The following is a 26,854-nucleotide window of genomic DNA, read 5'->3' as shown; positions in this document are numbered from 1 at the left end:
CTAAAAGCCTAGACTGTGAGAACAAGCTAGTGCTCCCAGAAGGTGCAGCTGACACACGATTTTTTGGGTAGTACCCTGAACCCCTGGAACAGTGGGTGGATCTCCTGCATTCTGTCCGCTTCCTATCGAAGTGGGCAGGTTGGTGAGATAATTGTGGGTTCATAGGGAGGGGGCGGGGCCAATATTCACTGCATTTTGCCATGACAGGGGTAGAACCTAATGACGTGAAGAGCCCATCCCCACCCTCAGAGTGGTCATCTGCATCTCCTATCTGAGCTGAAAAATCGGCAAGTATGAATTGAGGAAGGATACACATATTTTTACTTTAATATTTAATTAATTAACATAATTAAAACACGCCAGAATGTTGCCGGCCCGAGTCAGCTATCACGTCTGCCAATTGGATGCAATAGCTGGCGATTTGCAGCAACTTAAAGGTCGCCGCAGTTTAGCTATTATATATTTTCTACAAATATTTATTTCCAACAAGTTTTATATAATTTCTATTGTTTGAAGAAGAGAGCAACAGAGACCTCATTTTATCATGAACAAAAGAAAAAATCAACTTTCTGTCTACTACAAAAAATTTCATCTTAGTCACTGGAAATTTTTTAGGAGAAGAAATAACAGTCTTTTACTGTGATTTTTTTGCCCGATGTTTTTTTCAGACAATTCAGTTGTAGCTTGTTTTTGTTTCTCCCGAAAATGTTCAGTTTTTGGGTGAAAACACATAGGATCTGGGATAAGTTCCTGGACATATATGTTTTTGCGGTCGCGATTGTGAAAACAGGTCACTTATCCCCAATAAGTGCTGGAGTCCCCCAGTAAGTGCTGGAGTCAGGCTGCCTTCGGGCTAACTGGATAATCCCAGGGGATCAATAAATCTACAGTAAATTACCTTGGGCAATTGAATTCCCCCTAAGTTTTTTCAACCTAGAGTTTGCGCACTTTATTCAACTACAACCAACAATCGATCACCACTGTGATTGCTTCCAAGGTTGGTCAATTGCTTATCCCATACGCGGGTCTGCTGGTTGCTTCCAGAATTTCTAGACACTTACATAATGTACATCCTTGCCATATTCTCTTCTATCTCCTAACGTCAGACATCTTTTCTCTCTCCCTCACTCACTTTGCCAAATAAAATGAAAAAATGAAGAAGAAAAAAAAGAAATACTTTCACAAATGAAGAAATGAAAATAAATTACTTAGTAGTTCTGCATTTAAGGTCATACAAGGGGCAATGAAAAATTCTTCTGGTCATATTGGGTCCAAATAGTGCTGGGTGCTCTCCACGTCTTCTACATTTTGCAGCTGTTTTTCTCTTAGATGAGAAAAGGAAACGGATTAAAACGTTGCTAAGCTTTAGCCAATCACCTTGATTTCACGTCTATTCCATGCACTGATATCCACTCCTGATGCATCACTTCTGCTGACTCCTTCTTCCATAGAAGAAGTTATATGACGATTTAAAATCTTCATATAACACTGTAACAAAAGTGCAGACGCAGACTTATTGTGGGAAGAGAAAGAACATCAGTGACCTTAACAAAATGTACAAGAATTCAGTGGCTGTAAGAAGCATCCATAGCTTTAATGCTATTCCACATGTTATGGTACCCATTTATTATACAGGGTGCTAGGTAAAAACACGGACTTTTCTTTTCATAGATACTGTGTCACTGAATTATACTCAAGTAAAATAATAATAATAAATATATTGATGGGACACGATTACTTAAAGAATGTATTATTGGGGCAATAATGCTCATAAATAACATTTTAATATATTCAGACAATAATATTTTAATATTAATTGGGGTAATATTCATTAATTAATGAAAGATGTACCAATTAAATTACAAATGTGTACCATTAATTATTACAGTCCTAGCCTGATCAACACAGGGCTGAATCCACTAGGGCAGAGGCACCCCAACAGTCCAAGATTTAGGTATATCCATGGCTCACCACAGATGGTTAAATCAAATTGACTGAGGTGCTAATTAAGTCACCTGTGGCCAAGCATGGATACATTTAAAACCTGGACTGTTGGGGTGCCTTGAGGACCGTGTTTGGGATTCTCTGCACTAGGGCAAAAAATATGGCCTCCTCCCCAGGAAAACACTAGCCCTGTGCTGAGAGCCCTGGCCAGTGAGCGTTGGGGTAACTAATGCTTATTGCATTATTTGCCAAACTCCACCATTACAGACCAGGTTTTAAGCATACCCATGCTTTAGCACAGGTGACTATAATAGTACCTCAGTCAATTTCATTTAACCATCTGGACTCAAGCATGGATATCCTTAAAACCTGGACTGTAATTAATTGCAGACTTTGGGAAACACTGGCTTAAATAATAAAACTAGAATTGAATACATTGCACTGTTAGTGCTTGGGGCTCTATTAGGTAGATAGAAATTGTAGGAATGGTAGATAGGGCTCACTTGCAGATCTCTCTCTGTAGCTCAGTATTACATATTAGAAAAACATTTCTATATCACCTGCATTTAAAAAAAATATATTTCTCAGTAACGTTGCTGATTGTAGTGTTAGATTTATTGGAAATGTAGCTACATGTATTTTCCCATGATCATCTTGAAACTATTTTTATAACTGGAAACATTCTCAGAGAGGATTTGCCTAATCCTCTATTTCCAATATATTTAAGTTTTTAGTTCCTGCACGTCATGAAGAGCTGATAGGGGGGATGATTTAGAGGGCTGTGAAGAATCTTAGGGAGTATTGTTTCTGTAGGCTTAGATTTCAGCAGTGCCAAGTCCTCAGTGATTGCACGTCAAGTTTAAAGCTTTATAGAGATAACTGCTTAACACATCCAGATAACCCCCAGCCTTCCCCGCACTGAGCAGATGGCGAACATGGTCCTCTGTGGTCTCCTTAGTACCTGTGAACAAGGAGGCTCTTTAGTAGTAGTAATAATAATAATGATGATAACATCGGACCTGTGTGCAGAAGATAAATGCAGTACAAGGCACTGGTGTAAATAATCAGAGATAGTGGTTCATTTACATCAATCAACTTTGTTACAGTGTTCAAAAACTGATATGAAGCCTACTTAGGGGGACATGTACTAAGTAGTGATAAAAGTGGAGAAATGAGCCAGTAGAGAAGTTGCCCATGGCAACCAATCAGCGGCTCTGTATACTTTTATAGTATGCAAATTATTATAACTTCTCCACTGGCTCACTACTCCACTGTTATCATTGCTTAGTGCATTGCAAAAGGGGGTGTGGCTTCGTTAAAATGGGCGTGGCTTCGCGTAAAGGGGCGTGGTATTGCAGGAAAAGACTACCTTATACCCCAGATTTGCAACCTGCACGCCCAGACGTTAGCCACCACAGGAAAGAAAAATAATCCTGATTCATGCCCCTTACATTATTTGTCATTTTTCCTCCTTATAGTAATGCCCAGTATACATTATTCCACATACTGCAATGGCCCTTAGACATTATGCCACACACAACAATGCACATGACACAATATGCACACACTGTAATGCCCCCGACACATTATGCCACACACCGTAATGTCTGTGACACATTATGACAGGAATCGCAATGCCCGTTATACATTATGCTACACACTGCAATGCCCCTGATACATTATAGCACATACAATGTCTGTGACACAGTATGACACACACCACAATGATCCTGAGACATTATACCACATACCACAATGCCCGTGATATAGTATACAACACACCGTAATGCCCGACACATTATGACACACACCGCAATGTCCGTGATACATTATGCCACACACCGTAATGCCCATTACACATTAAGTTCTACAGTAAGGCTTCTAATTACTTTTAAATTACCTGCTCGTTGCCAGGGGTTTCATGCTCTTGGTTCCATGCATGGTGCCAGGGGTTTTCATGCTCAGGGTGTCATGCTCGTTGCCAGAGGTTTCATGCACTGGGTGTCATGCTCGTTGCCAGGGGTTTCATGCACTGGGTGTCATGCTCGTTGCTAGGGGGTAGTGCTTGTTGCTAGTGCCGTGCTCCCAGTGCCACATATGCCCCCAGTGCCAGATATTCCCCCACAGTGCCAGGTATATGCCCCCAGTGCCAGGTACATGCCCCCAGTGCCAAATATACCCCTCCCCCAGTGCCACATATGCCCCCTCAGTGCCTGCTAACCCCAGTGCCAAATATTCCTCCACAGTGCCACATATGCCCCCTCAGTGCCTGCTCCCCCACAGTGCCAGGTATATGCCCCCAGTGCCAGATCTTCCCCCACAGTGCCAGGTATATGCCCCCAGTGCCAGATCTTCCCCCACAGTGCCAGGTATATGCCCCCAGTGCCAGGTATATGCCCCCAGTGCCAGATCTTCCCCCACAGTGCCACATATGCCCCCTCAGTGCCTGCTCCCCCCAGTGCCAAATATTCCCCCACAGTGCCAGGTATATGCCCCCAGTGCCAGATATTCCCCCACAGTGCCAAGTATATGCCCCCAGTTCCAGATATTCCCCCACAGTGCCAGGTATATGCCCCCAGTGCCAGGTATATGCCCACAGTGCCAGGTATATGCCCCCAGTGCCAGATCTACCCCCACAGTGCCAGGTATATACCCCCAGTGCCAGGTATATGCCCCCAGTGCCAGATCTTCCCCCACAGTGCCAGGTATATGCCCCCAGTGCCAGGTATATGCCCCCAGTGCCAGATCTTCCCCCACAGTGCCAGGTATATGCCCCCAGTGCCAGGTATATGCCCCCAGTGCCAGATCTACCCCCACAGTGCCAGGTATATGCCCCCAGTGCCAGGTATATGGCCCCAGTGCCAGATCTTCCCCCACAGTGCCAGGTATATGCCCCCAGTGCCAGGTATATGCCCCCAGTGCCAGATCTACCCCACAGTGCCAGGTATATGCCCCCAGTGCCAGGTATATGCCCCCAGTGCCAGATCTTCCCCCACAGTGCCAGGTATATGCCCCCAGTGCCAGGTATATGCCCCCAGTGCCAGATCTTCCCCCACAGTGCCAGGTATATGCCCCCAGTGCCAGGTATATGCCCCCAGTGCCAGATCTACCCCCACAGTGCCAGGTATATGCCCCCAGTGCCAGATCTACCCCCACAGTGCCAGGTATATGCCCCCAGTGCCAGGTATATGCCCCCAGTGCCAGATCTTCCCCCACAGTGCCAGGTATATGCCCCCAGTGCCAGGTATATGCCCCCAGTGCCTGCTCTCCTCTCCCCCCCCCCCCGCACCTTTGTGTTGGAGGGACAATGAGCGCATAGCGCGTCTCTCCTGTGTCCCTCCTGGCTCTCCCCCGGCAAGTCTAATAAAGGAAGTGCCGGTTCGTGAGCCAATCAGAGCTCACGAACGGCACTTAGACCGGCCGGGGGAGAGCCAGGAGGGACACAGGAGACACGCGCTATGCGCTCCGTGTCCCTCCAAGTCCTTACAGCAGGGAGGGAGACCGCAGATTGACATGCGGACGCTCGTCCGCATGTCAATCTGTGCAAAGTCAGTGGCGCCCCCGCAGCCCCTCGCCCCCAAGCCACCGCGAGGACTGCGGGGGCAGTAGTTACGCCACTGCCCTGGCTGGGGGAATCACGCCGGCATCTCTTCCGCGCGCTGTACCACCAAATTGTGGTGCTACAAAGAAAATGTTCTTCTATTTTCAAAGGAGGCGTGCTCACACCTCCACAATTAGGCGTCGTCCTCAAAAAGTACACAGGCCCAGCCCAGCTCTCTGTGGCCCTGGGTATTGCTGGTGATAACTGTTGCGGGTCTCTCTGGCACAGAGTTCTCCATGCAGAAAGCCTATTTAAGAAAAATTCTATTCTACAGTCGCAGTACTCTTATCTCTAGCACATCCTAGGATTACGATAATGGGGAAAAAATGCTTCATTATTTAAGAATTTAAAAAGAAAAAAATATATTAATAAAATAATATTTTTTTTTTACTGTTTTTACTGTTTTTTTATTATTATTTCTATTCTGATAATGATGTTTTATTGGTGAACAGTGGCCAGTGGCGCACCCAGGGGGGGGGGTGTTCTGAGCACCCAGAAACCCCCCTCCACCAAAAAAAAAATATTTATATATTTATTTATTTATTTATTTTTTTGCTGCATGAGTATTATTAATGGCTGTTTAGCGTCCTCTGCAGCCTGCTTTCTTCCTGGTGGCACTTGTAAGTGCTTAATAAAAGTTTACTTTATTTTAATTATAGTACATATATATCCATGTGCAATTTGTGCATACATATATACACATGTATATACATACATACATATAAACACAAACACATATGATATATATACATGCATATATATACGTGTACTGTATGTGTGTGTGTATATATATATATATATATATATATATACTAGGTGCTTCATCGCGCCCTACGGGCGCTCTTCACACCGTCGCAAGGGGCTAACCCCTGCATGCCTTTCTGGGGTTCAATATTTGTATTATATGGAGTATTACCTGCATTCCTTTGTTAGTGGGTAAATATTGCACAATGAAAGGGTGTACGATGGTGAAGGAGGCGCAGCCCCTTGCGATGGCGTGAACAGCACCTGCAGGGCACGATGTACAGAATGTAGTGGGTGCGGGGGGGACTGCGGATGGGGGAGGGTGTCTGTAGATGCTGCGGGTGGAGGGGGGCGGCGGAAGCGGTTGGGGAGGCCGGATGGGGAAGGGTCGGGAGGTGGTGGGGGAGGGGCAGAGGAGTGGGGGCTGCAGATGGGGGAGGGGTCCGGAGGCACTGCAGGTGGGGGAGGGGCAGGGGTGCCATGGGTGGGGGAGGGGCAGGTGCAGGGATGTTGTGGATGGGTGAAGGGTTCCGGAGGTGCTGTGGGATGGGAAGGGGCGGGGGTGGGGTAGGGGGTCCGGAGGCGCCGTGGGTGGGGGAGGGGAAGGTGCAGGTGGTGCGGCGGATGGGGAAAGGGGTCCGGAGGCGCTGCAGGTGGTGGAGGTGCAGGGGTGCCATGGGTGGGGGAGGGGGGGACCGCGGATGGAGGAGGGTGTCTGTGGGTGGAGGGGGGCAGGGGGGGGAGACATATATGTGGGTGGATGGTGGAGGGGTCTGGAGGTGCTGTGGGTGGTGGAGGGGCGGCGGAGTGGGAGCTGCCGGTGGTGTAGGGGGTCTGGAGACACAGCGTGTGGGGGAGGGGTGGAGTGCCGCATGTGGTGGTGGGGAAGGTGCGGAGGTGTGGTGCATTGGGGAGGGGTCTGGAGGTGCTGCGGGTACTATACTTGGCAAAAAGGTAGTTGGAGGGTATGCAGTAACAGGGCCAGGACAGGGGTGACGGGGCCAGGACCGGGGTGATGGGGTCAGAACAGGGGTGACGGGGCCAGGACAGGGGCGACGGGGCCAGGACAGAAATGACAGGGACAGGATAGGGGTGACAGGGCTAGGGTAGGGGCGGCAGGACCAGGACAGGGGTGACAGGGCCAGGATAAGGGTGACAGGGCCAGGATAAGGGTGAAAGGACCAAGATAAGGGTGACAGGGCAAGGCCAGGGGTGACAGGGCAAGGCCAGGGGTGACAGGGACATGACAGAACACAGGGCACGGGAGAGATTGGTATTAGGGACAAAACAGTGGTGACAGACAGATGTCTTACCGGAGTCACTGCTGCTGGCTGCTGCTGTTCCACTCCAACCTGTTGGGATCTGCTGCTGGTGGAGACTTGGCATGGCTGACTCTCTCAGGCTGGAGTCCTGCTTCCTCTGCCCGTCCGCATCCCTCCCCCCTCCTCAGTCACACACCGCGGACCTCGCGCGGCTGCCGGGCACTGTGGTAAGGGGAGACTGGGAGTGACTGGTTAGCCCCCAGGAGACGCTGCGGCTGGAGGGAGGAGGGGGTCATAGCATGCATGCGGCGCGGACCTCGTGGCTGCCGGGCACTGTGGAAAGGGGAGACTGGGAGTGACTGGTTAGCTCCCAGGAGACGCTGCGGCTGGAGGGAGGAGGGGGTCGGAGCCTGCAAGCAGCGCAGACTTCTGCAGCGCTGCCCGCCGGCTAAAGTGTGAGGAGCTGGGTGCACCTCACTGCAGGTAGCGGTGGGGTTGCTGGGGCTGGAGATAACAGAGGCGGTACGGAACCTGCACAGTGGCAGGTGCCCCACAAAACTGCAGCTAAGAAGCGTGGAGTGTGCCAGAAAGTGACGCTCCTCTGCGCCAGAGAGCCCCTGCTGAGTATGCTGATGTGGGGGGTCAAGCACACAGTGAGCCGGTGCCCGTCTGTCTGTATGGCATATCCCCTCACACAGACCCCCTTACCTCCCAACTGTCCCGCGGGACAGTCCAATTTTTTGGGGTCTGTCCCGCTGTCCCACCCGCGGGCAGCAGTGTCCCACGTGGGGGTGGGGGCAGTCGGGAAGCTCCTGTACTCGCTGTTCTGCTAGTACAGCGAGTACAGGAGTCTATTTAGTGGAGACAGAGGGAGAGGGGGCATCAGGGGGTACGGATTAAGAGGGGGTTCCGGCAGCAGAGTCGTATTAAGGGGGGGGCAGGGGGTACGTACCGCGGCCCCACAGTTTTAGGGGGCCCCCGGCTGGAGTAGCTCTGTCCCAGCTCTGAAGCTCCCCATCCTGCCAGTAACAGCAGCAGCATTGTCCTACAGTCAGCACACTCTGCTGCGTGTTGGCAGGTCTGTGGTGTTGCAGGGAGGCAGAAGCCTCCCTGCTTTCTTCTGCCTGTGCGGGTGTGTAGGGGGGGTGTCTGGATTTACCCCTAGCTGAGGGGCCAAAATCCCTGGAATTTGCAAAAGGGGGCGTGACCACTCGTCCGCGATTAGGCCACGCCCCCAACCCCACAGCAGGCACAGCAATGAGATGACTCAAGTGCCCTGGGCCCCCCAGACTCATAATCCGTCCCTGGGGGCATGCCAGCAGCTCACAGAGCGCTGGGCATGCCCCCTCACTGATGAAAACGGGGGCGTGGCTCGCGATCGCGGGTCCTCCCGTGAAGCCACACACCCTTTCGTTGACCACGCCCCCCTTTCGCCGTGCGTGTCCGTGCGTGTGTCCCTCATTCTGCCTAAAGAAAGCTGGGAGGTATGCACCCCTGCCTATGCCATGCCCATACCATCTGCTTCTGCTCCTAGTCTCCTATAGATTTGCCCAGATCTGTGACTCATTTGACTAACTCCGCCCAGTGTTGTGACTCCGCCCAGCGTTAGCAAATGAAGCACAAAGTCACAGATCTGGGCTATTATATAGGAGATATCTTAAATAGAACTGACTATCTAGAGGAAGCATTTAGGTTACTAGATGACAAAAAAACGTATATGAAATTAACCACTGATCCCACTTCGAGAATAGTCGAAGAAATTAAGTCATTATTGGAGGATGGTTTTAGAAAGGGGTGTTTAAGTAGAGAAGAAATCAACTATATACACAATCCTTATCCCAGGTTGGCGATCTATTATTATTTCCAAAGATCCATAAGCGGTTGACGAAACCCCCTGGTCGACCAATAATTGCCGGGATTGATTCTGCTACATCAAGGTTATCTGAATACATAGATGTTTATATTAAGAATTATGTGTTGTGTTTGCAATCTTTTATAAAAGACTCTACTCATGTTTTAAGAAATCTAGATTTAATGACTTGGGACTCTGATTATAGTTGGTGCACCATAGACATTGAATCCCTGTATACGTGCATTCCGCACAAAGAGGGACTTGAAGCAATTTATTTTTATTTGTCTAATGATGAAACCCTAAGTGAGGATCAGAGATCATTTTTGATAGAATGTATACGACATGTCCTGAATAATAATTATTTTAAATTCCAAGGTCATTTTTATAATCAGCTATGCGGCTGTGCAATGGGGACCCCCTATGCCCCGAGCTTTGCTAATCTGTATTTGGGCAAATGGGAATCTGAAGTAATTTTCCATAATAATCCATTTTCAGAATTCATATACAGATTTTATAGGTATATAGATGATATACTAATTATCTGGAAGGGGACTGAGGATGATTTTAATAGATTTATGCTTTATTTGAATACTAATTGTTACAGTTTAAAATTCACCTCCAATTATCAGAAGAATAAAATTGAATTTTTAGATCTAGTAATTGATTCGACAGACTGGAGTCCTGGTAAGAATATTAACACCTATACATATGTTAAGAAAATTGATAGTAACAACTATGTACATTTTAAGAGCTGTCATCTGAAAAATTGGGTTACAAACATACAGTACCCTATTCGCAGTTTCTGAGGGTAAAGAGAAACTGTGTAGAACAAGATAAATTTAATGAGCAAGCCGCACTTTATGAAAAAAGATTTTTAGAGAAAAAGTATCCAGCAGAATTGGTCACTAAATGTAAAGAGAAAGCAGATAGTCTTGATAGAAAGCAATTGTTAGTATATAAAGAGAAAAATAAGGAACAAAACTCAGCTTTTATGCCTTTTATTACTAAGTATAATACAAAGAGTAATGAAATTAAGAGAATTCTAAAGAACCATTGGGGTGTATTGTCTCTAGATCCGATTTTGAAGGACCATTTATTTACCTGCAGGTCCACAGGTGGTTTTTAGGAGAGCAAAATCCCTTAAGAACTCACTGGCGCCTAGTAATCTTAGCAAACTAACAGATGAGACATGGTTAGGTAAAACCCACATAACAGGATGTTACCCATGTAATCATTGTAAAGTCTGTCAATTCATGGACAAAGCGAGAAAGAAAATTTGGGACAGTAAAAAGTTAAAATCTTGGGATATTAAAAGTATGATTAACTGTCAAACGACCTCAGTTATTTACCTTTTAGAATGCTCATGTGGAGCACGATATATAGGAAAAACTAAGCGACAATTAAAGCTCCGGATACTTGAGCATATTAGAAGTATAGCCAATAAACTTAAAGACCATAGTGTCCCTAGGCATTTTTTAAATTGTAATGGAGGGTCGCTGAGTAATTTTACTTTTAAAGTGATTGAGCATGTGAAATTGGATGACAGGGGGGGGTGATGTGTCCAAACTTTTAGGAAAAAGGGAAATGTTTTGGATACATACATTAAACACTATCAGCCCCTTTGGGCTTAATGAGAATTATGACATCACGCCCTTTTTGCACTAGTGCCCATCTTTTGCTGGTATTGGTGATTTTAACACACTGTAGTTGGGCCATTGGCTCATTTGTGTTCTATGTGCACTGATACTTCAGCAATGATGGCTGCTGATGTTTAGTTATATATATTTTTTGCGGTCTTTATGTAATTTTCATTAATAAACATTTTAAAAAAATCTTTTAGCGATAAGAAATAGTTTTTAGTTTTTTGCGTCTCAATATAATAGGTATGGTTCTTTAATAAACTCTGACAGTATGAAAAAATTAGGTTAGAGCCTGCTATTAAAAAGTATTACTCATATTAAGGTAATCTAATCTTCTCTTATAGTATAATGTTTGCAGTTTAAATAAAAGTGCTTGACCGTTTTCAGGAGGTGCGTTAATCATTAATCAGTGCACCCTTGTCAATTGAGATGGTTTTATAAAGTGTGTTTATTAGCACGATGTTTATAATAACTTAAATCATTTGGTTTTAATATGTATCATGATAATGTATCTATAATGTGTTTTAGTATTTTAGAAATGTTGTTTATGCTGCTGTTATTGTAGATTTTCTATTATGTATGTATATTGTATCAATTATGTGGCTTGGATATAAATTGTGTGTTGTAATGGTGCTAGCCACACCCCCTGACGAAGTCCCGTGACGAAACGCGTTGGGCGTGACCAGCAGGACTTGTGACGTGGACCCAGTGCCCAGATGAGCGGCGTGTGAGGTCCGTTTGTTGTCCGTGCGGCTGGATGTCCAGAGCGGCTATTGGTATTCCTAGAGCAACGTTACACATCGGTGTAGGCCATCCGGAGGCTACACGAGCTGTCTACACTGCGCTGGTTACCTTTTACTTTCAATGTATGTGAGTAAATACTTTGCCAGTAAAGCACTTTTGATGATTACACTCACCATTGCGCCCTCCATTGTTTTCTTTTTCATATATATATATATATATATATATGCATGTTTAATATGCTATGTGTATATGTGTATATATATATAAATATATACATAGGTGTATATACGGTATACATATGTGTAGATATATATATATATATATATATATATATATAAATATACACACACAGACACACTAGTTTTACGGACCCAGCATATACTGGGTCACCTCAGTCCCCACCCCCGTGCTTGGCTCCACCCAGTTCTGGAAACCCCCCCATGCAAATCCTGCGTTTGCCACTGGTGGCATATAACAAACCAGCCCATTCATCACTTTTTAGTAAATAAGCCCACAATGCTGGGTTGCTGTATTATTATTACAATGTGATTTAGAATTAGGGGGGTAATTCAGATCTGATCGCTGCTGTGCGTTTTCACACAGCGGGCGATCAGGTCATAACAGTACATGCGTATGCACCGCAATGCACACGCGTGTTGGACAACAACAACGGGAATCGCCGGTCAGCGACGGATGGTGCGGAAAATCCGTTTGCACGAGCGTTCGCAAGGTGATTGACAGGAAGATGCCGTTTGTGGGTGGTCACTGACCGTTTGCTTGGAGTATTCTGGAAAACACAGACGTGCCCAAGCGTTTTCAGGGAGGGTGTCTGACGTGAGCTACGGCCCCGATCAGCAGGATTCAATCGCATTGAAAGAGTAAGTCCTGGGCTGCGCAGAGACTGCATACACAGAATTTAGCAGCTCGGCGTACACATGGGATCGCACACTTGCACGGTGAAAATACACTCCCACTGTAGGTGGCGACTATCTGAACTCAGGACAGCAAAAAACGCAGCCCAGCAATCAGATCTGAATGACCTCCTTGGTTAGGATGCACTTTTCAAATTGGTCTGCCTTTCAATGCAATATGGTTTTAGCATGGTCCAAGGGTGATCCATCTACAGTAGCTGTCTTTACTCTAAATGATGCACTTAGGGGTAAATTTACTAACGTGTGACATTTTTAGAACTGGTGATGTTGCCCATAGCAACCAATCAGATTCTAACTATTATCTTCTAGAAGCGGCTAGATAACTGTTAAGTAGAATCTGATTGGTTGCTATGAGCAACATTAGCAGTACTAAAAAAACCTCCCACCTTAGTAAATGTACCCCTTAGTGTGGATTCCATTAATAATAACTGCACAGGAGTACATCTGTTTATCTCTTCCGTTACATCTGTGCATTCTACAGTAACTACCCCTAGAAGAGATACATGCGTGTACATACATTTTCACATGTGAAACACTGCGACCTTGAGATTTAGAAATAAAAGCAAGCAACATGGTGTGCTTAATATTTTATGCTTTCTTCCCAGTCTGTAAGTGGAACAAGAACTGCTAAGGTCAAAGAGGAAATTACATGTTTATTAGAATATTTAGCAATTAAATTAATTTTTATTTTTTTGTGTGTGGCTTTACAACTGAGCTCTGGACACTGGAATGTTACCCGCAGCCAGCACTCATTAATTACGCTTGTAAAAAGCAGCTCTCTGAGGAAGCATTTATCCTTATAACAACCACTGTACCTTGTTCGCAGCACAGCATACATTAAACTGCAACACATGCATCCAGGAGTTTAGGTGTGTTGGCGTTTAACACTCACTGTGCTGTGCACTTGGAAAAGCGTTTCCATATGGATCAGTCCAACAACTTTATTTATTATTTACAAATATTACAAACTTGATCAAATATTGCGGCGTTTAGAGCCCCAATATGAACAGGACCCCAACAAGGACCCTAATGTTATATGGTGGGTTGTTATCGGTTATGGACTTTATGGAATAAAAATGACTGTGTGTGCCAATATCCATTGACTACAATTACAGTCCCTACTGTGTTTCCGGAACTGATATACCCGTTCAGCCCAAGTGCTAACTAACCAGATCACCATCCAATTTGGCTGCACACGTATATGCAACAAGACGTTTGGTAACTGCATTTATCCAATTAGTAATGTCATCCAGATGCATGAAAGGGAGGGGTTATTGAATTTTCTAGTAATACCACCTTTTTTATTACACTTTTTATATCTTCTTTTATCTATAGCTTCTGCTATCCATTTACACTTTCATCTCACGCTGGTGTGCTGCCCTGGGGTGTCTGGCCATTGCCGATTTGTGGGGTGTCACGCCCCAGACTTATGGTGACATGTAATAGGATGAGATTTTTAGACTTTTGAGACTTTTAGTAAAAAAATGGCCGAAATCGCCTGTTTTGAGTAAATCGCAAATGTAATAGGATGCGAATTGCACTCTAATTCGCATTTTTCCCAAAGAAAATTGCATATTTTCACCTGCCGATTTAATTTCGCACTTCAAATCGCATCCAGATGTTTTCCCATTCAAAAGTATACAACTCGCAAATGTAATAGGATGTAATTTTGGGAATTACACTTAAAAATTGACTAAAAACTGCACACAAAACAGAACAGGTAGAGCTAGGCGATTTGGAGTACTTCTAGCATCCCAAAAAAACAAAGGGTTACGTTTTGCACAGTGAGCCATACTTTCATCAGAAACACCCCTACAAATACCTCTACATCATCCAGCGCACCTTGAGAGATTGAGCAATGGAGTTTTTGCAGTCAGCAGTTGAGCTGTGTGCATGTGACATTGCACGTTTGGAGGAGCTGCGCAGGAGGAGGGCACAGGCTGCGCACCGGATCCAGGTCCCCAGACCACTTCATGCTTCACGTCGGTACCGTGCGAGGGTGTACCTGGACTCCCTCTCAGATCAAGAGGTGGTGGAGATGTTTCGGCTGAACCGCAGAGACCTCTTGAGCTTATATGAGCAGGTGTGACATGATTTGGAGCCATATGGCTCTGCCAACTATGCAGTGTCTGGGCTGCAAAAATTAATGTGTGCCCTGCACTTTTTTGCCACAGGCACCACTCAGTCTGTGAGCTCTTGGTCGCTGGGGGTTACACAAGCCACTTTCTCAAGGCATTTAACTCAAGTGTTATATGCCTTGAGGCTGTGGTGCACATATATCACATTCCCAAGTTCTGAGTCCAAGTGGCAGGACCTGAAGGTGGCATTCTGTCGGCTCTCAGCATTCCCTAATGTGCTGGGGGCCATAGACTGCACCCACATTGGGATTTGGGCACCACACATGAGGGGGTAAGTCTTTGTCAATCGACGTGGGCATCACTCCCTCAATGTGCAGGTGGTGTGTGACGCTAACCTTAGAATTCTCAGTGTGGTTGCAGGTTACCCAGGGTCTTGCCATGATGCCTATATCCTGCGTCACTCATCCCTTTGGGAACACTTCCAGCAGCACACCATGCCTGAGGGATGGCTACTTGGTAGGTACATTCAAGTTATCTTTTAATGTGTTTCCTAATATGTCCTTTAAAAAGTACTGTTTTAATACCTAACAATGCAGCATGACCCTGACCCATAATGGTGTGCTTATTTGGTCAGTAACACACTTATTTGTGCCATGAAGTCAACTTACATTACTCTTATGATTGTGCTTATGTGTAATAATAACTGACTGTTAGGGTCTGGTAATTAACTATACCTTAGTGTGTAACAAATACCTGAAAACAACTATAATTAATAATTCACAACCACAACTTATGTTTTGCAGGGGATTCAGGGTATGGGTGTCTACCGTGGTTCATGACTCCTCTGCGTAATCCACAAGGCCCTTCACAGCACCAATATAACGATGCACACATTGCCACCCGCAATGTTGTGGGATACACTATTTTTAAAGTTCACCACTTTTCGCTTGAAAATGCTAACCGCATTAACGGCGTCTGTAATGTCCTACCACATTTTGCGCTTATGCACCATATTAGTGCGGTGGTTATCCTTCTCCAGAAGCCGGTTAAAAACGGGCTCCATTGCCCTGACTAGGGCACAGTTTTACTCATAGGAGAAACGCACATGGCGACCACTGGGAGTACGCCCTGGTATAGGGTCTTCCTCACCCTCCTCATCCTCCTCACCCTCCTCTGCGGCCTCCTCCTCAAACTGGCCCCTATCACCCCCCTACCAGTCGACGTCACTAAGGAGAGGCTCCTCCAGCTCTTCCTCCTGCTCCCTCTCAAAATCCTCCTCCTCTGTGTCAGTTTGCTTCCAGCACCAGCCTCCTCCTGCTCCTCCTGACTCCTCCCAGCCACTGCCCTCCTTGCCACCATGCTGCCTCTCTCCATGCTGCTCTCTCTGCCACCATGCTGCCTCTCTCCATGCTGCTCTCTCTGCCACCATGCTGCCTCTCTCCATGCTGCTCTCTCTGCCACCATGCTGCCTCTCTCCATGCTGCTCTCTCTGCCACCATGCTGCCTCTCTCCATGCTGCTCTCTCTGCCACCATGCTGCCTCTCTCCATGCTGCTCTCTCTGCCACCATGCTGCCTCTCTCCATGCTGCTCTCTCTGCCACCATGCTGCCTCTCTCCATGCTGCTCTCTCTGCCACCATGCTGCCTCTCTCCATGCTGCTCTCTCTGCCACCATGCTGCCTCTCTCCATGCTGCTCTCTCTGCCTCTCTCGGACACTCTCCTCTCCATCTTACACTCCTCCCAGCCTAACAAAGGGCAAAGTGGCGCCAGAGCCCTTTATATAGAGTGTGTGATGCAGATTCCAGGGGACTTAGCTCAGCCAATAGGTGGGGTTCTTTGCTTGTGTGTAATGGTGGTGTTGTAAATCGCATTCTGGCTGGTCAGAAAAGCGCACATTACTGTGTCATAATATCGCGTCAAATCGCATGACATCGCATGTTTCAGTCCCGAATTCGCATCCTATTACATTTGCGATTTCGACAAAAAATTAACGCTTTCAAAACATGCGATTGGGGGCGATTTCGGAATCTTACTTAAAATCTCATCCTATTACATGTCACCCTTAGACTTAATGTTAGGGACCCCCAGTACTCGGAGATGCCTTGAAGTGGCCTGGGGGCTTCCCATACCTTTGCAAATGTATGCAACTGAGATCTCTGAAATTTTTACCACCATGTAGTTATCAAATCCTGTTGCTGATGTCATCCAGTTGGGGTTACCAGTGTTTCTTGTACACATGTATATGGACAGACTGAACAGTGATCATGTCCACCAGCTCTTCAGTTAAACAGCAGGATTGGCGAGTATGTAACTGTTAGAACTCTCCAGAGGACGGCATTACAGTATACTATAGACATATCATGGTCAATTAGGATGGACATTTCATGCTATTGCATGGGCAGAAAGAAGATGGGATTTAGATTACAGAGGACAATGGTCTGAACATAAAGTTAGGAGATAATCCTTTAACCTACAGACGTCCTAATATTGGGGATAATTCAGATCCCATAGGTTCTGCATCCTGATGCACAAAGTACTGATGCTTGGACCTATTCGGCGCGTGTTCAAAATGGGTCTTGTGAATTGATACAGGTCGCAGTGTGGCATAAGACTGTCAGTGATTGACAGTCTGATGCCTTTTTTGGGGTAGGTAAGGGGCAACCACGTTCTCCATTTAGGGGAGGGAAGAGGCTGGGATCTACGTCGTTGGACGGAGATTTCCTGGCCTGTTATGAGAATCTACGACAGGCGGCTTGTGCGTCCCCATGGGTGCCACAAGTCACCTGATGGTGTCACAGTGATTTGATGCTGCGTTCTAGGATCACTACCACGTCAGGGGGCGTCTACTTGCGATAGCTACTCCAGCCCCATCTGAGTTAGCCCCGTTGTCCTTACAACTCAGGGGACTAAGCCAGTTGTCTCACTTGCCCTTTCTCACCTGGAATTTTTGTTTAATTTTTTTGCATCACAAAAATCCATGCTTACCTGGCAATATACCCAAGAAACACCTCTGCTTAAGATCTCAGCAGATTGGCCACCTCATGTCTACAGGCTGGGAAATCAGAGTGCTTCAGGATTTGCCCCTTGGAGTTCATTTTTCAAGATAATGTCACAGGTCAGTTGAGCTCAGCAGTGCAGGATTCAGCCACGCTGAGACTAATAGCTAACACTAAATTCATGTTTCAGCAAGTGTAACAGCATCAACACCAAATGTTCAGCTGTCCTATCAACGTAACCTCAGTCTCCTTGGCTGAAAATAATCTGCATATGGCTCCCATTATGCTGTGGTGTTTGCTACTGAAAGTCTTTCATTTAAGATGTTTATGCTATTAGACCTAACTTTCTAGTGCACCTTGGTTACAACTAGCGTTTGCCAGAGGCTTCGCTCGCATAGATGTCTGGTATTGCTCAGCAGAACTACAGTAATTTAACAAAGTGTCATCTAATATTGTGATGTATATTTTATATTGCACACATTGATCCCAAAATGTATTTGTAAACAATATTTACAGTGTTTCCTTCAGGGATTAACACAAAAAGATGCTTGGGGCTACTAACTCCTGAGCAAGCCACATACAGCTGCCCATGGAAGAAACAGCTGGTCCTGAGATTTACAGCTGCAGCCCAGAGCATTTGTCCCTGCAACACCGATAAGCAATAATCTACAGCTTTCTATTCTTTTATGTAAACGACAAAATCCGATTCAAGGGACAATCAATCTCACAGTCCAGTCTAAGTTCACTTTAGTCAAACAAATATTATCTTGTAGATCCCAAATCCATTGCTACTTAACCTACAGTAAAACTGAAAGGTTGCAAGTAACTAGTGATGAGCGGGTTCGGTTTCTCGGAAACCGACCCACCCGTACTTCAGCCTTTTTACACGGGTCTGAGCCGTGCTCGGATTCTCCCGTGTGGCTCGGGTAAACCGAGCGCGCCCGAACGTCATCATCCCGCTGTCGGATTCTCGCGAGATTCGGATTCTATATAAGCAGACGCGCGTCGCCGCCATTTTCACACATGCATTGAGATTGATAGGGAGAGGACGTGGCTGGCGTCCTCTCCGTTATAGTAGAAAAGACTGAGTGACTTAGTTATAATTGTGGGGAGGATTGGGAACGGGGAGCAGCTGTTAGGAAGTACAGTGCAGGGTTTTGATTATAATACCACCAGTGAGTTTAATCCGTTGTTTCTTTGCCTGAAAAAAACGCTCCACCATATCTGTGCTCACTCAGTGTGCTGCACTGCTGCATGATATATCTGTGCTGAGTGCACTGCTCACACTGCCTAATTGTGGGGACTGGGGAGCAGTTATAGCAGGAGTACAGTGCACAGTTTTGCTGACAGTGACCACCAGTCCAGTATACGTTTGTCTGCCTGAAAAACACTCCTGTGGTGGCTTTTTTTTTCTTCATACTACTAGTTTAGCAGCCTGCTGACAGTGTCCACCAGGTCCGTTATTATTATACAGTATATTATATATATATATATATATATATAGCAGTACGGTAGGCCATGGCTGTACCTACCTCTGTGTCATCAGTGCACTCGTCGTCCATAAGTAATATAATACTATACTATCCATCCATCTACATTGTATACCTGTGGTGGCTTTTTTTTTCTTCATACTAGTTTAGCAGTCTGCTGACAGTGTTCACCAGGTCCGTTATTATTATTATACAGTATATTATATATATATATATACATAGCAGTACGGTAGGCCACGGCTGTACCTACCTCTGTGTCGTCAGTGCACTCGTCGTCCATAAGTAATATAATACTATACTATCCATCCATCTACATTGTATACCTGTGGTGGGTTTTTTTTTCTTCATACTAGTTTAGCAGTCTGCTGACAGTGTCCACCAGGTCCGTTATTATTATACAGTATATTATATATATATATAGCAGTACGGTAGGCCACGGCTGTACCTACCTCTGTGTCGTCAGTGCACTCGTCGTCCATAAGTAATATAATACTATACTATCCATCCATCTACATTGTATACCTGTGGTGGCTTTTTTTTTCTTCATACTAGTTTAGCAGTCTGCTGACAGTGTCCACCAGGTCCGTTATTATTATTATACAGTATATTATATATATATATAGCAGTACGGTAGGCCACGGCTGTACCTACCTCTGTGTCATCAGTGCACTCGTCATCCATAAGTAATATAATACTATACTATCCATCCATCTACATTGTATACCTGTGGTGGCTTTTAGTTGTGCGCATTAAAATATGGAGAACAAAAATGTGGAGGTTAAAAAAATAGGTAAAGATCAAGATCCACTTCCACCTCGTGCTGAAGCTGCTGCCACTAGTCATGGCCGAGACGATGAAATGCCATCAACGTCGTCTGCCAAGGCCGATGCCCAATGTCATAGTACAGAGCATGTAAAATCCAAAACACAAAAGATCAGTAAAATGACCCAAAAATCAAAATTAAAAGCGTCTGAGGAGAAGCGTAAACTTGCCAATATGCCATTTACGACACGGAGTGGCAAGGAACGGCTGAGGCCCTGGCCTATGTTAATGGCTAGTGGTTCAGCTTCACATGAGGATGGAAGCACTCATCCTCTCGCTAGAAAAAAGAAAAGACTTAAGCTGGCAAAAGCACAGCAAAGAACTGTGCGTTCTTCGAAATCACAAATCCCCAAGGAGAGTCCAATTGTGTCGGTTGCGATGCCTGACCTTCCCAACACTGGACGGGAAGAGCTTGCGCCTTCCACCATTTGCACGCCCCCTGCAAGTGCTGGAAGGAGCACCCGCAGTCCAGTTCCTGATAGTCAAATTGAAGATGTCAGTGTTGAAGTACACCAGGATGAGGATATGGGTGTTGCTGGCGCTGGGGAGGAAATTGACAAGGAAGATTCTGATGGTGAGGTGGTTTGTTTAAGTCAGGCACCCGGGGAGACACCTGTTGTCCGTGGGAGGAATATGGCCATTGACATGCCTGGTCAAAATACAAAAAAAAATCAGCTCTTCAGTGTGGAATTATTTCAACAGAAATGCGGACAACTGGTGTCAAGCCGTGTGTTGCCTTTGTCAAGCTGTAATAAGTAGGGGTAAGGACGTTAACCACCTCGGAACATCCTCCCTTATACGTCACCTGCAGCGCATTCATAATAAGTCAGTGACAAGTTCAAAAACTTTGGGCGACAGCGGAAGCAGTCCACTGACCAGTAAATCCCTTCCTCTTGTAACCAAGCTCCCGCAAACCACACCACCACCTCCCTCAGTGTCAATTTCCTCCTTACCCAGGAAAGCCAATAGTCCTGCAGGCCATGTCACTGGCAAGTCTGACGAGTCCTCTCCTGCCTGGGATTCCTCCGATGCATCCTTGAGTGTAACGCCTACTGCTGCTGGCGCTGCTGTTGTTGCTGCTGGGAGTCGATCGTCATCCCAGAGGGGAAGTCGGAAGACCACTTGTACTACTTCCAGTAAGCAATTGACTGTCCAACAGTCCTTTGCGAGGAAGATGAAATATCACAGCAGTCATCCTGTTGCAAAACGGATAACTCAGGCCTTGACAACTATGTTGGTGTTAGACGTGCGTCCAGTATCTGCCGTTAGTTCACGGGGAACTAGAGAATTGCTTAAGGTAGTGTGCCCCCGTTACCAAATATCATCTAGGTTCCACTTCTCTAGGCAGGCGATACCGAGAATGTACACGGACGTCAGAAAAAGAGTCACCAGTGTCCTAAAAAATGCAGTTGTACCCAATGTCCACTTAACCACGGACATGTGGACAAGTGGAGCAGGGCAGACTCAGGACTATATGACTGTGACAGCCCACTGGGTAGATGTATTGCCTCCCGCTGCAAGAACAGCAGCGGTGGCACCAGTAGCAGCATCTCGCAAACGCCAACTCGTTCCTAGGCAGGCTACGCTTTGTATCACCGCTTTCCAGAATACGCACACAGCTGAAAACCTCTTACGGCAACTGAGGAAGATCATCGCAGAATGGCTTACCCCAATTGGACTCTCCTGGGGATTTGTGGCATCGGACAACGCCAGCAATATTGTGCGTGCATTACATCTGGGCAAATTCCAGCACGTCCTGTGTTTTGCACATACCTTGAATTTGGTGGTGCAGAATTATTTAAAAAACGACAGGGGCGTGCAAGAGATGCTGTCGGTGGCCAGAAGAAATGCGGGCCACTTTCGGCGTACAGGCACCGCGTACAGAAGACTGGAGCACCACCAAAAACACCTGAACCTGCCCTGCCATCATCTGAAGCAAGAGGTGGTAACGAGGTGGAATTCAACCCTCTATATGCTTCAGAGGATGGAGGAGCAGCAAAAGGCCATTCAAGCCTATACATCTGGCCACGATATAGGCAAAGGAGGTGGAATGCACCTGTCTCAAGCGCAGTGGAGAATGATTTCAACGTTGTGCAAGGTTCTGCAACCTTTTGAACTTGCCACACGTGAAGTCAGTTCAGACACTGCCAGCCTGAGTCAGGTCATTCCCCTCATCAGGCTTTTGCAGAAGAAGCTGGAGGAATTGAAGGAGGAGCTAAAACAGAGCGATTCCGCTAGGCATGTGGGACTTGTGGATGGAGCCCTTCATTCGCTTAACCAGGATTCACGGGTGGTCAATCTGTTGAAATCAGAGCACTACATTTTGGCCACCGTGCTCGATCCTAGATTTAAAACCTACGTTGTATCTCTCTTTCCGGCAGACACAAGTCTGCAGAGGTTCAAAGACCTGCTGGTGAGAAAATTGTCAAGTCAAGCGGAACGTGACCGTCAACATCTCCTCCTTCACATTCTCCCGCAACTGGGGGTGCGAGGAAAAGGCTACGAATTCCGAGCCCACCCGCTGGCGGTGATGCAGGGCAGTCGGGAGCGAGTGCTGACATCTGGTCCGGACTGAAGGACCTGCCAACGATTACTGACATGTCGTCTACTGTCACTGCATATGATTCTGTCACCATTGAAAGAATGGTGGAGGATTATATGAGTGACCGCATCCAAGTAGGCACCTCAGACAGTCCGTACGTATACTGGCAGGAAAAAGAGGCAATTTGTAGGCCCTTGCAGAAACTGGCTTTATTCTACCTAAGTTGCCCTCCCTCCAGTGTGTACTCCGAAAGAGTGTTTAGTGCCGCCGATCACCTTGTCAGCAATCGGCGTACGAGGTTACTTCCAGAAAATGTGGAGAAGATGATGTTCATTAAAATGAATTATAATCAATTCCTCCGTGGAGACATTCACCAGCAGCAATTGCCTCCAGAAAGTACACGGGGACCTGAGATGGTGGATTCCAGTGGGGACGAATTAATAATCTGTGAGGAGGGGGATGTACACAGTGAAAGGGGTGATGAATCGGACGATGATGATGAGGTGGACATCTTGCCTCTGTAGAGCCAGTTTGTGCAAGGAGAGATTGATTGCTTCTTTTTTGGTGGGGGCCCAAACCAACCAGTCATTTCAGTCACAGTCGTGTGGCAGACCCTGTCGCTGAAATGATGGGTTCGTTAAAGTGTGCATGTCCTGTTTATACAACATAAGGGTGGGTGGGAGGGCCCAAGGACAATTCCATCTTGCACCTCTTTTTTCTTTCATTTTTCTTTGCGTCATGTGCTGTTTGGGGAGTATTTTTTTGAAGGGCCATCCTGCGTGACACTGCAGTGCCACTCCTAGATGGGCCAGGTGTTTGTGTCGGCCACTTGGGTCGCTTATCTTAGTCACACAGCTACCTCATTGCGCCTCTTTTTTTCTTTGCGTCATGTGCTGTTTGGGGAGTATTTTTTTGAAAGGCCATCCTGCGTGACACTGCAGTGCCACTCCTAGATGGGCCAGGTGTTTGTGTCGGCCACTAGGGTCGCTTATCTTAGTCACACAGCTACCTCATTGCGCCTCTTTTTTTCTTTGCGTCGTGCTGTTTGGGAGTATTTTTTTGAAGGGCCATCCTGCGTGACACTGCAGTGCCACTCCTAGATGGGCCAGGTGTTTGTGTCGGCCACTTGGGTCGCTGAGCTTAGTCACACAGCTACCTCATTGCACCTCTTTTTTTCTTTGCGTCATGTGCTGTTTGGAGAGTATTTTTTTGAAGGGCCATCCTGCGTGACACTGCAGTGCCACTCCTAGATGGGCCAGGTGTTTGTGTCGGCCAATTGTGTCGCTTAGCTTAGTCACACAGCGACCTTGGTGTGCCTCTTTTTTTCTTTGCGTCATGTGCTGTTTGGGGAGTATTTTTTTCAAGTGCCATCCTGTCTGACACTGCAGTGCCACTCCTAGATGGGCCAGGTGTTTGTGTCGGCCACTTGGGTCGCTTAGCTTAGTCACACAGCTACCTCGGTGCAAATTTTAGGACTAAAAATAATATTGTGAGGTGTGAGGTATTCAGAATAGACTGAAAATGAGTGGAAATTATGGTTATTGAGGATAATAATACTTTGGGATCAAAATGACCCCCAAATTCTATGATTTAAGCTGTTTTTGAGGGTTTTTTGAAAAAAACACCCGAATCCAAAACACACCCGAATCCGACAAAAAATTTTCGGTGAGGTTTTGCCAAAACGCGTCCGAATCCAAAACACAGCCACGGAACCGAACCCAAAACCAAAACACAAAACCCGAAAAATTTCCGGTGCACATCACTACAAGTAACATGACCAGCGACTCTATTTAGTGATGAGCGGGTTCGGTTTCTCGGAAACCGAGCCCCCCCGAACTTCACCTTGTTTACACGGGTCCGAGGCAGATTCGAACCTTCCCGCCTTGCTCGGCTAACCCGAGCGCACCCGAACGTCATCATCCCGCTGTCGGATTCTCGCGAGATTCGGATTCTATATAAGCAGGTGCGCGTCGCCGCCATTTTCTCACTCGTGCATTGGAGATGATAGGGAGAGGACGTGGCTGGCGTCCTCTCCGTTTATTGTAGAAGACAGTTGATTGGTTGTTTATTGCTTAATTGTGGGGAGGATTGGGGAGCAGCTGTTAGGAGTACAGTGCAGAGTTTTGCTGATAAGTGACCACCAGTTTTTATCCGTTATCTGCCTGAAAAAAACGCTCCATACCATATCTGTGCTCAGTGTGCTGCATAATATATCTGTGCTGAGTGCTCACACTGCTTAATTGTGGGGACTGGGGAGCAGCTATAGCAGGAGTACAGTGCAGAGTTTTGCTGACAGTGACCACCAGTATACGTTGTCTGCCTGAAAAACACTCCATATCTGTGCTCAGTGTGCTGCTTTATTGTGGGGACTGGGGACCACCAGTATAATTAATATTATATAGGAGGAGTACAGTGCAGAGTGCACTGCTGTACCTACCTCTGTGTTGTCATCCATTAAGTATACTATCCATCTACATTCTATACCTGTGGTGCATTTTAGACAGTTTTGCAGTTTGCTGACAGTGTCCACCAGTATACTATATATATACTTATAGCAGTACGGTAGGCCACTGCTGTACCTACCTCTGTGTCGTCACTCGTCATCTATTAAGTATACTATCCATCTACATTCTATACCTGTGGTGCATTTTAGACAGTTTTGCAGTTTGCTGACAGTGTCCACCAGTATACTATATATATATACTTATAGCAGTACGGTAGGCCACTGCTGTACCTACCTCTGTGTCGTCACTCGTCATCCATTAAGTATACTATCCATCTACATTCTATACCTGTGGTGCATTTTAGACAGTTTTGCAGTTTGCTGACAGTGTCCACCAGTATACTATATATATACTTATAGCAGTACGGTAGGCCACTGCTGTACCTACCTCTGTGTCGTCACTCATCATCCATTAAGTATACTATCCATCTACATTCTATACCTTGTGGTGCATTTTAGACAGTTTTGCAGTTTGTTGACAGTGTCCACCAGTATACTATATATATACTTATAGCAGTACGGTAGGCCACTGCTGTACCTACCTCTGTGTCGTCACTCGTCATCCATTAAGTATACTATCCATCTACATTCTATACCTGTGGTGCATTTTAGACAGTTTTGCAGTTTGCTGACAGTGTCCACCAGTATACTATATATATACTTATAGCAGTACGGTAGGCCACTGCTGTACCTACCTCTGTGTCGTCACTCGTCATCCATTAAGTATACTATCCATCTACATTCTATACCTGTGGTGCATTTTAGACAGTTTTGCAGTTTGCTGACAGTGTCCACCAGTATACTATATATATACTTATAGCAGTACGGTAGGCCACTGCTGTACCTACCTCTGTGTCGTCACTCGTCATCCATTAAGTATACTATCCATCTACATTCTATACCTGTGGTGCATTTTAGACAGTTTTGCAGTTTGCTGACAGTGTCCACCAGTATACTATATATATATACTTATAGCAGTATGGTAGGCCACTACTGTACCTACCTCTGTGTCGTCACTCGTCATCCATTAAGTATACTATCCATCTACATTCTATACCTGTGGTGCATTTTAGACAATTTTGCAGTTTGCTGACAGTGTCCACCAGTATACTATATATATACTTATAGCAGTACGGTAGGCCACTGCTGTACCTACCTCTGTGTCGTCACTCGTCATCCATTAAGTATACTATCCATCTACATTCTATACCTGTGGTGCATTTTAGACAGTTTTGCAGTTTGCTGACAGTGTCCACCAGTATACTATATATATATACTTATAGCAGTACGGTAGGCCACTGCTGTACCTACCTCTGTGTCGTCACTCATCATCCATTAAGTATACTATCCATCTACATTCTATACCTGTGGTGCATTTTAGACAGTTTTGCAGTTTGCTGACAGTGTCCACCAGTATACTATATATATACTTATAGCAGTACGGTAGGCCACTGCTGTACCTACCTCTGTGTCGTCACTTGTCATCCATTAAGTATACTATTATCCATCTACATTCTATACCTGTGGTGCATTTTAGTTTTGCGCAGTAAATATAGTAGTAGGCCATTGCTATTGATACTGGCATATAATTCCACACATTAAAAAATGGAGAACAAAAATGTGGAGGTTAAAGGGAAAGATCAAGATCCACTTCCACCTCGTGCTGAAGCTGCTGCCACTAGTCATGGCCGAGATGATGAAATG

At 46.0% G+C, this 26,854-nt stretch overlaps 1 long non-coding RNA gene across 1 annotated transcript in view; it reads right to left on the bottom strand.

The window, feature by feature from the left end:
* Positions 1 to 1,573: 1,573 nt before the first annotated feature.
* LOC134927312 (uncharacterized) overlaps positions 1,574 to 26,854 on the bottom strand; it is a 91,270-nt gene continuing 65,989 nt past the window's right edge. The window contains exon 3 of the long non-coding RNA XR_010177609.1: positions 1,574 to 2,905. This is a non-coding gene — a long non-coding RNA (uncharacterized LOC134927312). The remainder of the gene's footprint in view (positions 2,906 to 26,854) is intronic.

Source organism: Pseudophryne corroboree, chromosome 1 (genome assembly GCF_028390025.1).
Source record: "Pseudophryne corroboree isolate aPseCor3 chromosome 1, aPseCor3.hap2, whole genome shotgun sequence".
Taxonomy (NCBI): Eukaryota; Metazoa; Chordata; class Amphibia; order Anura; family Myobatrachidae; genus Pseudophryne; species Pseudophryne corroboree.
Note: the sequence above shows the minus strand (reverse complement) of the source record. Positions and strands in the feature narration are given on the sequence as shown.